Raw genomic sequence first — 13,386 nt, 5'->3', positions numbered from 1 at the left:
GCTAATTGGTTCAATGGTGAATAACCGAAGAGAGAGGCGCAGTTCCACCAGTACGCCACCGGGCGGCACTGTTCCACAGCTAAGCCGGCTAGGCTGCTTGCACTTTGCCCTCACCTTTGCCTCTATCTCCGCACAATTCCCCGAGGCTAGGGCTGCTCTGGGAGGACCCTCCCTGTCGCCACCGGCTCTCAGGGCCCACTTTTTCCCTGTTCCCTTTCCCATCCTGGGCTCTGAGCTGCTCCCGCCTCAGGCGGCTTCTCTGGGTGTCACCCCGCCCCCATGCAGTGCTGCTGCTGCCTGCTGTCCCCAGCTCCGGCCTTCTCAACCCTTGGAGGAGAAGCTCCAGGCCTATGCTTCTCCCCAGTGGCCCTATCACTGTGCGTGATGCAACCATTCGAGGGGACACAGGGGCTGGGGCTGGTCACCAGGGAGCCAGCTGTGTCGGGTGGTGGCCTGTGCAGGACCAGGTGCCCTAGAGCTCCAGGTCGAGGTTCTGGAGGCTCAGCGGACACCAAGCTCTGGCTGTGACCTGTGCGGGGTCGCCCCTGGGGGCTGGTGCTATGGGTGGTCCCTGGGCTGGGCTGCTAGGGCTCAGGGGTGGATCTTGACTGCTGGGGGTCTGACTTCTGTGGCAACCCTGTTCTGGGTTCTGGGACGCCTGCTGGGCAGTTCTGGTTGCTGAGGGAGCTGGAGGCAGCCTGTGGGGTGGCATCTCCTGCAGGTCTGTGCCTGCGCAGGTCTGCGCCTGGCTCGCTGGAGTCCGGTTCTGCTTGCCGGCTGCCTTGGGGCAGAGTTAGCCCTGATGGTTGCTTCTGCCTCAGTTTCTGATTCCACTTTTGCTCCTGCGTGTGTGTGTGTGTGTGTGTGTGTGTGTGTGTGTGTGTCCTGCTGTGTCATGTGCCCCATGGCCCTGGACCTTGCTTGGACAGGAAAAAGTGGGACCTCCTGTCCCCCAAGATTGACCCTAGGAATGGAATCATCTTCTGCACAGAAGGGCTGGGTGTTGTGGCTGAGGCCTTCCGTGAACTCAAGGCTGAGCCCAGGGGAGTTGCCCAGGAGGCTTCAGGCACAGGTCCTAGCAGGTGCAAGGACACCCCTTGAGACCAAGAGGTTCGTGGCCATCAGGACAGGGGCCAGCTTTGCAGGTGCCTGCTGGGAGAGCTCTGGGTGGAGGTGGGAATGGACCCACTGTCTTGGGGGCACAGGAGGAGGCCAGTGTAGCTGTCTCCAGGCAGGAGCAGTGGGCAGAGGTGGGGCAGATATGCAGGGCAGGTGAGATGGGAGAATCAGGCTTTTGCTGGGAGCCCAGCGGGGACTGCTGGGTGGACCTGCATGGGCTGAGAGCACACACCGGCCAGGACCTGCTTGGGGACTTGCTGTGAGGGCAGCTGTCATCAGCCATGTCACGGGCACACTCTGAAGCTTCAGGGGAGCCTTCTTGTGGAGAGAGGGCAGGGTCTGGAGGCCCCACAGAGCTTCCTGAGAGCCTGTGGCCTTCAGAGGAACAGGCTGGCTTTCCCAGTGTATCCTGGTCAGAGTGGGAATTTGAGTTCATGGGGTGCTGACATCCACCTGGACCTCCGTCTCCGCTTTGGTTCTGAGACCACATGACGCTTTCACCAAGTGTTGTGCTCCCAGGGCTATGGTGTGCCCATGGGAGAGAGGTGACCTGGGGGTACAGACCTAGAGGAATCAGCGTGGGCATGGTGGTGCCCACCAGGCCCTGGGGGCTGGAGGAGGCTCCTGTAGCTGAGGGGAACCCAGATGGGCTTTCTGTAGGAGGTCATGTCTAATCTGAGTGCTGAGGATGCAGGAGAGGAGGCGAGGAAGATGTCCAGGCTGAAGGGACAGAGGTGCGGGTGGACATCCTTTGGAAACTGGAAGGGGTTTCAAGGAGCTGGAAGGGTGTGTTTCAGGCAGGAGCCCCAGGCCACCAGAGGGCTCATGGGGAGGTTGGTGCAGGGGGGCAGGCTTTGCCAGGGAGCACCGAGCACCCCACCCTTCATGCATGTGGTCCCATGACCCCAGGTGGGACATGATACTTCGCTGTATGAATCAAGAATAGTTTCTGATTATCTTCTGTATTTAAGTAGCATCTGTGGTGATATTTCCATTTTCATTATGGATTTTTATAATTTGAGTTATTTCCTTCTCTTTTGGTTAGCTTGGCTAAGGGTTTGTCAATTTTATTTCTTTTGTGAAAAAACCAACTGAAAAAAATGATGATGATAATGATGATGGTGATGATTAGTAGTAGGGGATTGAACCCAGGGGCACTTGACCACTGAGCTACATCCCCAGTCCTTTTAAAATTTATGTTAAGACAGGGTCTTGCTAAGTTACTTAATGCCTCACTAAATTGCTGAAGCTGGCTTTGAACTCGCGATCCTCCTGCCTCCTGAGTTGCTGGGATTACAGGCGTGTGCCACTGCCCCTGGCTTGATAAAAAGAGATTCTTCATGAAAAATTAAGGGACCATTTTCACTGAGATTGTCAAAATAATCAATGAGAATATATGGTCACTGTCTATGCCCAACGTCCTTTCCATTTCTTCTTGAGCTCTGTGCTGAGTGTGAGAGCGAGGGTTGCTAAGCCTTGCCTCTGTTTGTGTTGCTTACCAAGTTGCCAGTGGGAGTTCAAAAGTTCCTTGCTTTCCTTCTCCCCAGTGTGAGGTAGGATGGGATGGCGGCTCCATCAGCAGGAGTTTGCACAGACAAGGTGGAGGCACATCCTAGGTGGCCACTGCAGAGTCTGGGGATGGAGCTCTGACAGGGGGTTAGGTCCAATCAGGACTCAGGGGCTTTGTTGGCTGGTGACTGCTCTGAGAGATTAGGTCACCCCTAGGGCCTGGCAATTGCCGATCTCTGCTGGAGTCTGGATCTCACAGGATTCTACTGGTAGGGATGCCCAACCCTTATCCCCCTCTGCTGCCCATGAACACAGCCTTCCCAGGTTTCCTAGGGTTATTCCTTGAGTGTATTTACACCCACCTCATCAAACTCCAGACCCACCTTCAGCTGGTCCTGTGAGCTGCCCTACTCACAGTGGGAAGTGAGCCAGGCTCCCCTTGGCTTTTCTGACTTGAATCCCCCTGGGTAAAATATTCTCTGTGCCTGTTTCAGTCTTATTCTGTTAGGTACCAACCAGGTCATGGGCAGGTGCTTGCCAGGACATGTAGCTGTCTTTGCTCAGATCTCCTGGCTCCTGCAGCAGCTGGGAAAGATGGTGAGGGTGCTTTTCATGCACCAGTGCACAGTGCAGCCTCTGCATCAGATAAGGTCAGGCTGATTTCTGGTCTCAGGATTTTCTGGACTTAATCTATCTGTATTTCTTTGTGTCTTCCCTCCCTCTGCACTAAATGAGCACCGTGGTTGCTGCTGCCACAATCAGCTTGGTTCCAGTGTAGTGTTTTTTCTTTGTTTAATGGACCTAAATTTCTGAGTCTCTAAGACACCCCGGATGGTCCAATATTGAGTTTTAGTGAAATCTCTCTTCCTCCCACCTCACAGAGGAGCAGTATTCCTGCTGCTTGAATCCTCTATCATGGAGCGACAAGGAACACAGACTTCTTCAATCTCCGTGGGTGTTCCTTCTTTAAATGGTAAAATTCACCATCTGGTCTTGGTTTTTCTTTTGGGAAGGTTTCTGATTGCTAATTAAGCCTCTGTCTATTTAGTTTTATTTATTTATTTATTAAAAAATATTTATTCACAATACCTTTATTTCACTCATTTATTTTTTACATGGTGCTGAGGATCGAACCCAGGGTCCCACACATGCGAGACAAGTGCTCTACTGCTGAGCCACAACCCCAGCCCCCACCTCTGTCTATTTAGACTTTCTAGGTCCTCATGATTCAATTATTAGGTTTCTAGGAATTTGTCCATCTCACCTGACTTATCCAATTTGTTATCTAATTTGTAGTACAATTTTTGATTCATAAGTCTTGCATAAAATTGGATAGTTAGGTAAAATTGGAAGTAATTTTCCCTTTCATTTCTGATTTCATTTCTCTTTTATTAATCTAGCTAAAGATTTGTCATTTTTTTTTATTATTACAAGGAACCAGCTCTTGGTTTCATTGATTTTTCTCTGTCTTAATCTATATCATGTTCTTCTTTCTGATAGTTTTTAGTTTAGTCTTTTATTTTTCTAGTTCTTTAACTTGTGAAGCTTGTTTGTTGATTGAGACCATTCTTCTTTTTCAAGCTAAGCATTTGCAGCTATAACTTTTCTCAGTACCATTGCTTTTTCTGTACTTAATAAATTTTGAGATATGGAGTTTTTGTTTTCATTTATCTCAAGATATTTTCTAGTTTCCCCTCAGATTTCTTCTTTGCCCCATTGGTTAAGAGTGAATTGCTTGATGTCATCATATTTGTGAAATTTTCTGTTTTCCTTCTTGTATTGGTTCCTATTTCCATTCCATTATAATTTAAAAAGATATTTTATAGAATCTCAAGGTTTTAAAATTATTAAGTTCTGCAGACTGGGGTTGTAGCTCAGTGGTAGAGCGCTTGCCTAGCATGTGTGAGGCACTGGGTTTGATTCTCAGCACCTCATATAAATAAAAAAAAATAAAGGTACATTGAGAACTAAAAAAATATTTAATAAAAAAGAACTTCATCATTGTGCTTACTCAAAGATAAATTTTTTAAAAATATTAAGTTCATGTTTTGTGTTTTGAATTGTTTATTCTAGAGAAGAATGCACTTGAGAAGAATGTGTATTCTATTGTTTTCTGGAATGTTCCATGAATGTCTGTTGGTTCTGAAGTGTCATTCAAAAGTCCCCTATTTCCTTATTAATTTTCTCACTAGTTGATTTATAAATATTGAAAAGTGGGGTATTAAAGTCTTCTACTATTCTAGACCTGTCTATTTTTCACTTCAATTCTGTCAATGTTTGTTTCAGGTATTTAGAAAGTCTGATGCTTGGTGTACATGTTTATAAGAGTATATCTTCTTGGAGAATTGACCTCTTAATCACTATATATTGTCTGTCTTTGTCACTTTTAAGTTTTTGACTTAAAGTCTAATTTGTCTGATATTAGTGTAGTTTTTGGTTACTATTTGCTTAGAACATTTGTTTCTTACTTTTACTTTCAATCTGTGCATGTCCTTAGATCTTAAGTGAGTTTCTTGTAGACAACATATTGTTGGGTCCTGATTTTCTTTTTTTTTTTCTTCCTGATTTTCTTTAAATAATCACTTATCTATGTCTTTGGATTAAGGAGCTTAATCCATTTATATTTAAAGTAATTACTGATAGAAACGCGAATTTGACATATTTGTTTCCTGTATACTTTGTAGACTTACTTCCACCCCAAGGGCCTCACACACGCCAGGCAAGGGCTTTACCACTGAGCTGTACCCCTAACTCCATGTAGTTTTTTTTGTTTGTTTCTTATTCCTCCATTACTGCTTTCGTTTGTGTCCAATTGATTTTTGTAGTGACATATTTCATTTCTTTCTCATTTACTTTTTTGTATAATCTATATTTACTTTCTGCTTGTCATGGGGATTACATATAATATAAAAGTTATGAAAAATCTGTCTTAAATTGATAACAGCTTAACTTCATTTGAATACAAAAAGTATAATCCTTTCCTCTCCCACTTTGTTATTGATGTCATATATTACATCTTAATATATTATATACCCAATATACATTGTATATGTAATAATTTATGATATTTTGTGTATTTCTTTTAAATATTTCAGAAAATAAATATGGAGCACAATCAAAATTATAATGCTATTTTATATTGTCCATATCTATGTCTATACTGGAGAACTTTATATTTTTCTGTGGCTTCTATTTACTGTCTAGCATTGTTTTGTTGTTGTTGGTGGTGGTACTGGGGCTTGAACTCAGGGGCACTCAACCACTGGGCCACATCCCCAGCCCTATTTTGTATTTTATTTAGAGACAGGGTTTCACTGAGTTGCTTAGCACCTCACTATTGCTGAGGCTGGCTTTGAACTCACAATCCTCCTGGCTCAGCCTCCTGAGCTGCTGGGATTACAAGCATATGCCACCATGCCCAGCACTGTCTAGTATTTTTTCATTTCAACTTGAAGGACTCTCTCTAGCATTTCCCATAGGTGAGGTTTAGTGGTAACAAATTCTCTTCCCTTTTGTTTTTTCTGTGAATGTTCTCTTCCTCATACTTGGGGAAGAGATATAATAAAAACTAAATACTAAGAGATAAATAAAAACTAAATACTTTCCAAATATGAGGAAAGATATAGATATACAAATCCAAAAATCTCAATGAAATCCAAGCATATTAAGCCCAAAGAGATTCCCAGTGAGACACATTATACCCCCACTGTCAAAAGACAAATAGAGAAATCTGGAAAGCAGTACAAGGGATATAACTCATTCTACCCAAGAGATCCTCGATAAGACTAGTAACAGAGCTTTCAGCAGAAAACTCACAGGCCAGAAGGAAGCAGGATGATATATTTAAAGTTCTGACAGGAAAAAAAAAAAAAAAAGACAACTGAGAATTCTACATCTTTTAGTTCTTTGAAAATATTTAGGACAGTTATTTAAGTCTAATATGTGTGTTTAATCAGATGGTTTGTGGAGATCTGTAGTTTCTTTGAATAGACCATGTTTTCTTGTTTCTTTGTATGTCTTGCACTGAAGTTTGTGCATTTGAAAAAATAGCCACCTCTCCCAGCCTTTTCAGACTGGTGTGGAAGACCTCCACTAATTGTTGGGCCCCTGAGTTTTGTAATCAACCCTTGTTAGGGGATTAAGTCTTCTTAGATATTTTCTGGACATATGTTCTGTGGACTTGTGTCTGTGCTTTTTAAAAAATTTCCCCACATTCATGGCTGCTGTTGAATGTCTTAATTTCCCCCAGGATCCCACTCTGGACTTTCTCATGGCCTTGAGTGTCCTACTTATTCATCCTCCATAATCTCTTGGCCTCGGCACCCCTGGATCCCCAGGTCCCCAAGGTTTTTCACGCTCCAGGGTGCTCTCCACTGCCTTCTGTGGCTTCCAACAGTCTGAGATCCAAACTGCCACCAGTCCTCCTCTGTACGCTGAGGCAGGGGACACAGCACAGTCTCCAGGGTAGCTCCCCAGCAGATAAGAACATAGCAAACAAATTGTACATTGTCCCTTCTGTCCCAAGGGTGAGAACTAGGAACTGGGCTACTCTTCCTGACATGCCATGTTGGGACAAGGGGGAGTGAAACCACCTCTGATTCTGGATGTGGCATTTTCTTGGTTGAGCATTTTCTTTGTTGCTACACATGTTTGATTGGTTTCCAGAGCTCCTATGCAGTCATTTTGGTCACTTGTCACTTTCAGTTTCTATGGAAGAAGAAGGGTCTGGAGCTTCCTAGGTGGCCAACTTGCTGAGGTCTCTCCAGACTGGTTTTTAGGTATGACACCGGAGCATGATCCATTAAAGGAAAAAAAAATCAGTTAGTTGGACTTTCTTAAAATTAAAAACCTCTGCTTTGAGAAAGACATTGTTAAGAAAACCAAAAGAAAAGCCACAGATTGGAAGAAAATATTTACAAAACATGTATCTGATAAGGGAGTGGTAACCTCATGTATCGAGAACTCTGCATACTCAACCAGAAAACAAACAATCCAATTAAAAACAGGCAAAAGATTTCCCTACATATCTCACCAAATAAGATGTTCATGTGGCAAACAAGCACACGAAAGATGATTATCATTGTCTGTTACTAAAGAATTGCAAGTCAACACAACTTTGAGATATTACTAATACCTGTTAGAATAGCCCAAATCCATAAAATTCAAAACACAGATAGCTGTCAAGGATACATGATAGCTGAAATGCTTATTGCTGTGTGAATGGAAAATGATACCATCACTTGGGAAGACAGCTTGGCAGTTTGTTACCACACAATCCAGCCATTGTGCCTTTAAAGGTATTTATCCAAATAAAATGTATAGTCACACAAAACCCCAATATAAATATTTATTGCAGTTTTAATCATAATCACCCAAATCCTATACATTAGGCTTTTGTCAAAATGTATAGAACTTCACAACATAAAGAATGAATGGGGGGGGGGGACTGGGATATAGCTCAGTTGGTAGAGTGCTTGCCTCACATGGACAAGGACCTGGGTTCAATTCCCAGCTCTACAAAAAAAAAAAAAAATGAATCTAACTGTATGCAATATGTTAAGAAAGTCTCTTAGGATCCCAGGATAGAATACCAAAGGTGGCAAAACAATCTAACTGTATTGCAGGTACATGAAACAGCCTCACTGAAGGAGGAGGAGGAAAGTTGCCAACCTTAGGAACTTTAGAAATAAATATAGTCTGTAAGACCCAAGGCAAAAGAAACATAAGCATGGTATTCCTAGTCGATCAAGTTGTTTCCAATGAGGGTAGGCATTTGCAATTCTGATACTGGATACTAGAATTGAACAGCTGAGTAAATGGTTGGCAGACAGCGGAAGCCAGTTTTCTCAATGCTGGAGAGTCAGAGTTTGTGCACAAGCAAGGACAGGAAGCTAGAATGAGCCATATGGCAATGAATTAGGGTTGGAGGCTTCGGTGTAAGCTCAAGTTTAGCTTTATATAGGTATAGACGGCTATATGTAGACATATATAGAAATCAATAGATACGTGTATAAACAGGGTTATGTAGAGAAATTCAGTAGCAATGATTCACCAGTAGAAATGATCATGCTTAGCATTCAGATCTCAGTCTCCAATACCATTTTCTTGTCTCCAAAGATTAGAGGTCTTTGAAGAAATCACTGATTCTAGGATTGGGAAGAAAACATAAAGGATGAATTTTTTGGTGCCAGAAAGGAAAATGGAGGAACGTTCAGAACATCTCCCTCCACCCAAATTCCACATTGATGGGGGGTGTGACCAAGAGACACAGAACCAACTCCCAGTGTTCCCAGTGGCCAAAGCTAGAATAATTTGAACAGTGAAATAGATGAAGTAATAATGCATTATAACCTATAGCATAAAATAAAAATATATGAGGTCATACTTGCATAAGTAAACAACTGAATAAATAAATGGAGGAGAAGACACAAAAATCTAATGCAGGCCTGGCATAGTGGTGCCCACCTGTAATCCCAGCAACTCAGGAGGCTGAGGCAGGAGGATCATGAATTCATAGTCAGCCTCAGCAACTCAGCGAGTCCCTGTCTACAAATAAAATACAAAAAAGAGCTGGGGATGTGGCTCATTGGTTAAAAGCACTCCTGGGTTCAATTCCTGGGAAGAAGAAGAAGAAGGAGAAGGAGAAGGGGAAGGGGAAGGGGAAGGGGAAGGGGAGGGGGAAGGGGAAGGGGAAGGGGAAGGGGAGGGGGAGGGGGAGGGGAGGAGGAAGAATGTATTTGGGCTGGGGTTGTGGCTCAGTGGTCGAGCACTTGCCTCGCATGTGTGAGGCACTAGGTTCAGTCCTCAGCACCACACATAAAATATAAATAAATAAAAATTTAAAAAGTAAACAGATTAAACTCATCTTTAAAAAAATGAAATCTCATGCAGAAGAATTCCAAATGATTATGGAGGTCCTCCACCATCAAGGAAGTGGCACATAACTTCTCCTTAAGCATGAGCTGCACATAGTGACTTCATTCCAAATTTTACAGCCTAGAAAGGTTAAGAAAAGAGCACCTTTACCATGGAGAATCCGGACAGACACCGCCTCAGCCAGGTGATGCAGGGCAACATGCCCAGTGACAAGCCCTGCAGACAGTGGCAACTGTTCACAGGATATAGCGAAATGGCACTTGGCCCCTGGGGTCTTCCTCCAAGAACACACAACCCTGGCCTAGTCATGAGAAGCACACCAGACAGAGCCCTCCTGAGGGACATCCTACCAAGAGCCCGACCAGTTTCCTCACAATCATCAAGGTCATGAAACTCAAGGAAAGTCTGAGCGACTGTCACAGTCCAGAGGGACCATCGTAGGTAATGACCAAACACAACATCTCACTGAGTGGTATTCTGGAACAGAGAAGGACAGTAGGACCATCTGTGGACTTCAGCTGAGAGTAACCATGTATCAGTATTAACTCTAACAAGCGCACCATGTAAGAGAAATAACAGGGGACACTGGGTGTGGGGCCTGTGGGAACCCTATACAATCTTCGCAGTTATTCTGTAAGTCTAAACTGGTTCTAAAAATATAAATGTACCAACAAATAGAGGCACCATTTACTTACTTGCAATGCGTTTGGCCTCATGCAATTGCTTTCTACCAGCCTTCTCTGAGATGGCAGGTCCTCTGTCTCATACTGGGAACTGAGATGAAGGGATAGTGATGTGACAAGAAGGCCCAGCCTGGGAAGCGCAGAGCTGGGGTTGAAGTCCAGGCCAGGCCAGCGCCAGGCTGTCAGCGGGACCACTCGGGAAGCACCAGCGGTACACAATTGAGCATGTTTCTCGTGGCAGGAGGCAGAATACACACCATGAGGAAATTTGTCCTGTTCCATTAACTGTAGGCGAGGAGGGACCTGTTAGAGGGTTCGACCTCTGGGTAGGTCGTTTGACTTAGGACTTGACAAGTCTTAGGACTTGATCTTGACAGCGTGAGAATGCTGTCAAAGCAGGAGTGGAGGAGGAGACGTTACCATGGAGCTTGAAGAAATGGAAAAGATTATAAGTAGATCACCTAGGTGAAATGGACGGATCCCTAGAAACACACCACCCACTTAAGAACTAGGAAATCTAAATTGACCTATAACAGTCAAAGAGTTTGAGTCAACAATCAAGAAACTTCCAACCAAGAAAAAGCCCCGATTGAAACAGCTTCTCTGGCAATTTTAGTAGATATTGGAAGAAAAATTAACACCAATCCTCAAACTTTTTAAAAAAAATACAGTATTCTATTAGCCTAGTGTTACCTTGAAACAAAAGTCAGAGATAGCACAAAGAAACCACAGACCAGTACCTTGTATGAATATAGGGGGGAAATCCCCAGCTATCAAACCAACCCAGTGGTATGTTAAAAGGATAACATACCATAACACTGTAAGCAAGGGGGACTTATCGTAGGAAAGCAACACTGAACATCAATCAGTGTAATACGCCACCCTAAGAGATGCAAAGCATTTGACAAAATCCAACACCCTTTCCTGATAGAAACACTCAACCCAATGTGAATTGAAGGGAACTTCTTCTGTGATAAAGGACACCTGTTCAAATGCCGCAGTTAGCATCCGATCAAAGGAATAAGACTGAAAGCCTTTCCACGAACATCAGGCAAGAGACAATGATGTCAGCTTTTGTCACTTTTACTCAACATCAGATTGCAATTTCTAGCCAGAGAAACTAGTAAGAAAAAGGAATAAAACGAACGTAATCACCTCCAGCTACTGTCTCTGGGTGGGCTGAGAGAGGAGGGGGCCGAGACAGGGCGTGGGTGGCCTGGCTGGGACTGGGCTTGTGACTCTGGAGAGGTGATTCCCACCGGTGCTGCCATGCTTCATCTGCCATCCACCATTCGGGCGACGCCAGGGAGGGACCTTTAATCCATCCAAACCTGCAAAATCTTGACATACACAGAACTGTCAGTTCTTCAGTGAACCAGAAGGAAATTTCTGGATGGTTAGGGTTGTTCCAAATCCTACAACTGAAAAGCAAAAGTAAAACTGGAAAACCAGGAGCAGCTGCGGGACCAGGATTGCGGTCTATGCTGCAGCCATGCCACAGCTCGCACAGGCCTTGGAACGGGACATTTCGGAAAGTGTGGATTATGGAGGTGTCCAGCTCCTCAAAGACAGATGAGAGGGATTCTTTTGTTGGTCTTTGCAAATGCCACATTTGTCGACATGTGTCCTAGTTGACATTTTTGGTGCAATCAGCTTCTTCCCATTGAATAAAATGAGTTACATGAAAATCCAGGCCTTTATTAACAGAATGGAGAAAAACCTCAGTATGGTCAAATACACTGCATTTCTCCATAATGTCCAGCTATCTGGAGTGGACAGAACAAGACGACTCGGGAATTTTGTACAAACACCCACTACTTACTCTCTGTTTCCCACACATGTGGAACCTGAGTTGGCAGGAGGGAATTCTCCAGTCAGCAGAAATGCCAGGGAATCTTCAACCCCGTTTAAGACTTCTTACTGGACCCTTGAACCTTAATAATCTAGAAGCAAAATGTGGATCCCCCAAATTCTTGTAAATACAGACACGCTTATGAAGAGCTCCGTTTAATTGTTTATAAGGCCCTGTGTGGCTGTGTGCTTTATGATCTGTGTCTCCATAGAGCCAACACTGGATTTTTGTGGAATACTGGATAGCACTGTTGGGCCCCATCTGATGTTTGTGAGCAGTTTAACATCAACAAAAGAATACCTGGGTCTGGAAAAGGTGCACAGTTTATCTATTTCAACCACATGAAGTTAGCAGAGAAAATCCACGAGGCAAATGTCTGGAGCATCACTTAAATTTCCTCATCCAGATTTTATGAAGATTCTAGGAAATACCTAGATTTTACCAGGGCAGAGAAGACAAAGGAATCATGAAAACTGTGAGGGATTATTGGGTTGCTGAGGAAAAGTCTGATCAGCAGAAGCTATGTGTTATTTTGAATTAAAAAAAAATGCTAACGTCATTGAAGTCAAGAAAGGCAAGAAACGTTGTACCATGTAGTTCCATAGCAGATTCTATTTGGAGTGACTGATAATGGCTCGTGGAAAACATCTTTTAAAAAACTCAGCAAACATTTTGTTTAGCATTGAAAGTTCTTGGTCACTTAATTGACTGGATTAATGACAATAGTAAAGCAATACTTGCTTTGAAGAACCAAATTTCTACTCAGTCTGATGGTCCCCTGAAATTTTTAGATTTTTTAAAAAACTTTTTTTAGTTGTAGATGGACACAATACCTTTATTTTTATGAGATGCTGAGTATTGAACCTAGTGCCTCACATATGCCAGGCGAACACTCTACCACTGAGTCACAATCCCAGCCTGAAGTTTTTAGATTTTAAATATTTATGTGGAAATTCTTAAAGGGAGCTGGCTATCTCTCTGTCATCCCATTATTCTGACATTACGTGAATATTTTACTGGAAAACAAGGCCAATAAATTGTATAAAAAAGGGAAAAATATATCCAGATTGGAAGAAAAAAGTAAAAGTATCTTTGTTCAAACTTGTAAGATAGAAATCAACTTACATTTTGGTGCTGTGGTGCATGCTTATAATCCCAGTAGTTTGGAAGGCTGAGGCAGGAAGATTGTGAGTTCAAAGCAAGCCTCACAATAGCGAGGCACTGAGCAACTCAGTGAGACCTGTCTCCAAATAAAATATAAAATAGGGCTGGGGATGTGGCTCAATGGGTGAGTGCCCCTGAGTTCAATCCCCAGTCACCCCCCCAAAAAGAAATCAATATACAAAA

General features: G+C 43.6%; 1 pseudogene; it reads left to right on the top strand.

Annotated features, from left to right (window-relative positions):
* Positions 1 to 9,655: 9,655 nt before the first annotated feature.
* On the top strand, positions 9,656 to 12,663 carry LOC114078724 (vacuolar fusion protein CCZ1 homolog pseudogene; annotated as a pseudogene).
* The last annotated feature ends 723 nt before the right edge of the window (positions 12,664 to 13,386 follow it).

This window comes from Marmota flaviventris, chromosome 14 (assembly GCF_047511675.1).
Source record: "Marmota flaviventris isolate mMarFla1 chromosome 14, mMarFla1.hap1, whole genome shotgun sequence".
NCBI lineage: Eukaryota > Metazoa > Chordata > Mammalia > Rodentia > Sciuridae > Marmota > Marmota flaviventris.
This window is presented reverse-complemented; position numbering and strand designations above follow the sequence as displayed.